The following is a 3,939-nucleotide window of genomic DNA, read 5'->3' as shown; positions in this document are numbered from 1 at the left end:
TAAGACTTTAGTATTCCTCTATCAAAAATGGACAGATCCATCAGGCAGAAAGTCAGTAAAGACATGGTTGAACTCAGTAACACTGTCAATCAACTGCATATAATTGACATCCATAGACTACTTCATTGATAACAGCAGAATACACATTCTTCTTAAGCTCACATGGAACATTTACAAAGACAGATACATTTTGAGCCATAAAACACACCTTAACACATTTGATGGAATAGAAACCACAGACTGTTTGCTCTCAGACCAGTATGGAATTAAACTAGAAAACCACAGACTGTTTGCTCTCAGACCAGTATGGAATTAAACTAGAAATTAATAACTGAAAGATAACTGGAAAAAATCTCGAAATATGTGGAGATTATACAAAATACTGATAAATAACACATGGATCAAAGAAGAAATCTCAAGAGAAATTTAAAAAATATTTTGAACTAGCATCAAAAAGAATAAAATACCTAGGAATAAATTTGACCAAGAAGGTGAAAGACATTGATGAAAGAAACTGATGAAGATACAAATAAATGGAAAGAATTTCATGCTCATGGATTGGAGGAATTAATATTGTTAAAATGTCCATACTCATCAAAGCAATCTACAGATTTAGTGCAATCCCTATCAAAACCCCAATGGCAATTTTTCACAGAAATAGGACAATCCTAAAACTTCTGTGGAACCATAAAAGACCCAGAATAGCCAAAGTAATCTTGAGAAAGAAAAACAAAGCTAGAGGCATATGTTCCCTGATTTCAAACTATATTACAAAGCTGTAATAATCAAAACAGTATGGTATCAGCATAAAAACATAGATCAGTGGAACAGAACAGAGAGCTGAGAAATAAGCCCACAAATATATGGCCAATTAATTTATGACAAAGAGACCAAGCATATACAATGGAGAAAGGATAGTCTATTCAATAAGTGCTTTTAGAAAAACTGGACAGCCACATGCCAAAGAATGAAACTAGACCACTATCTTACACTATACACAAAAATTAACTCAAAATAGGCAAAAGACATGAATGTAAGACCTGAAATGATAAAATTTCTAGAAGAAAACATAGATGGTGATCTCTTGACATTGGTCTTGGCAATGACTTTTTAGATTTGACACCGAAAGGAAAGGCAGCAGAAGCAAAAACAAACAAGCAGAACTACATCAAACTAAAAAACTTCTGCACAGCAAAGGAAACCATCAAGAAAGTGAAAAGGCAACTTACAGAGTGGGAGAAAATATTTGCAAATCATATATCTCATAGGGGGTTAACATCCAAAATATATAAAGAACTTATACAACTCAATAGCAAAAAAAACAAACAATCCAATTTAAAAATGGGCTGAAGATCTGAAAAGACATTTTTCAAAAGAAGACATGAAGATGGCCAACAGGTACATGAAAAGGTGCTCAACACCATTAATCATCAGGGAAATGCAAATCAAAACCACAATGAGGGGCTTTCCTGGTGGTGCAGTGGTTGAGAATCTGCCTGCCAATGCAGGGCACATGGGTTCGAGCCCTGGTCTGGGAAGATCCCACATGCCGCGGAGCAACTGGGCCCATGAGCCACAACTACAGAGCCTGCACGTCTGGAGCCTGTGCTCCGCAACAAGAGAGGCCGCGACAGTGAGAGGCCCACGTACCACGATGAAGAGTGGCCCCCGCTCGCCGCAACTAGAGAAAGCCCTTGCACAGAAATGAAGACCCAACACAGCCCTAAATAAATAAATAAATTTATTAAAAAAAAAACTACAATGAGGTATTACCTCATAGCTGTTAGAATGACTATTATCAAAAAGACAAGAAATAACAAGTGTTGCTGAGGGTATAGAGAAAAGGGAATCTTTGTGTACTGTTGGTGGGAATGTAAATTGGTACAGCCACTATAGAAAACAGTATGGAGTTTCCTCAAAAAATTAAAAGTAGAACTACCGTATGATCCAGGAATTCCACTTCTAGGTATTTATCTGAAAAAAATAAAAACACTGATTCAAAAAGCTATATGCACCCCATGTTCACTGCAACATTATTTGTAATAGCCAAGATAAGGAAGCAACCTAAATGTCTATCGATGGATGAATAAAGAAATTGTGATATATATATTGGATATATATTCAATGGAATATTATTCAGTCATAAAAAAGAATGAAATCTTGCTATTTATGACAACATGGATGGACCTTGAGGGTATTATGCTAAGTGAAATAAGTTAGACAGGAAGACGATTACCATATGATCTCATTTATGGAATCTAAAAACAAAAGTCTAAACAACAACAACAAAACGGAGCTCATAAATACAGAGAACAGATTGGTGATTGCCAGAATGTGAGGGGTGGGCAAAATGGGTGAAGGGGGTTATAAAGTACAACTTCCAGCTATAAAACAAACATCACAGGGGTGTATAGTAAGGTGACTGTAGTTAATAATACTCTATTGTACATTTGAAAATTGCTAAGAAAGTAAATCTTAAAAGTTTTCATCACAAGAAAAAAATTGTAACAATGTATGGTGATGGATTTCAACTGGACTTATTATGGTGATCATTTCAAAATATATACAAATATCAAACCATTATGTTGTACAACTGAAACTAAAAAAAAGATTCTGTTCAAGCTTAGAATTTGATGAGATTTATCTAGCATTTCTTACGATACGCCATTGCTTTTGTTGATATTTTGTGGACTACTACGTTCTACATATTTTTTCTGTTTGACACATACTTAGCAACTTATTCCTCATTGTGTAGCTGGGCAGCTCATTTTCTTTCCCTCTTAAGTATTCCATATTTGATTCATATGCTATAATCAAGTACTTGTTCAAAAATTACTGTAATGCATATTCAAAATCATATTTTGAATTATACTTATTATTTCACCTGTTCCTTTTCACAAAAAACATATTTTGAACTAAGTGAACTAAACAAAATTTGTGACATGCAATAAAAACAGTGCTTGAAGGAAGTTTATAGTGTTGAATGCATATATTAGAAAAGAAAAATCTGAAGTCAATAGTGTAAGTTTCCACCTTAGGAAACTGAGAAAGGAGAGCATATTAAATCCAAAGTAAGCAGAAGAAAAGAAATAATAAGAACTAGAGCATAAATCAATGAAATTGAAAACAGCAAGTCAATAGAGAAAATTTACAAAACCGAAAACTTGTTCTTTGAACAGATCAAGTCAAATCAATAAGCCTCAGCCAGGCAAACTGAGAAAAAAAGAAAGGACACAAATTACTATTATCTGATTTGAAAGAGAAGACATCACTACAGATCCCAAGGACATTAAAATGCTAATAAAGGAATATTATGAACAACTCAGTGCCCACAAATTTGATATCCTTAATGAAAGGGACCAATTCCTTGAAATATGTAAGCTGTCAAGACTCACACAAGAAGAGATAGATGATCTGATTAGGCATATATCTATTTAAAAAACTGAATCAATAATTTATAACTTTCCAAAACAGAAATCACCAGGCCCAGATGGGTTCACTGGTGAACTCTACCAAACATTTAAGGAAGAATACAAATACAATGTATAAAAATAATTATACACCACAACTACGTGGGCTTTATCCCAGGAATGCAAGGCTGGTTCAACATTTAAAAATCAATTAGTTTCTGGCCTTACATTTAGGTCTTTAATCCATTTTGAGCTTATTTTTGTGTATGGTGTTAGGGAGTGATCTAATCTCATACTTTTACATGTACCTGTCCAGTTTTCCCAGCACCACTTATTGAATAGGCTGTCCTTTCTCCACTGTACATTTCTGCCTCCTTTGTCAAAGATAAGGTGACCATATGTGCGTGGGTTTATCTCTGGGCTTTCTATCCTGTTCCATTGATCTATATTTCTGTTTTTGTGCCAGTACCATACTGTCTTGATTACTGTAGCTTTGTAGTATAGTCTGAAGTCAGGAAGCCTGATTCCT

This window comes from Globicephala melas, chromosome 7, assembly GCF_963455315.2.
Source record: "Globicephala melas chromosome 7, mGloMel1.2, whole genome shotgun sequence".
Lineage (NCBI taxonomy): Eukaryota > Metazoa > Chordata > Mammalia > Artiodactyla > Delphinidae > Globicephala > Globicephala melas.
This window is presented reverse-complemented; position numbering follows the sequence as displayed.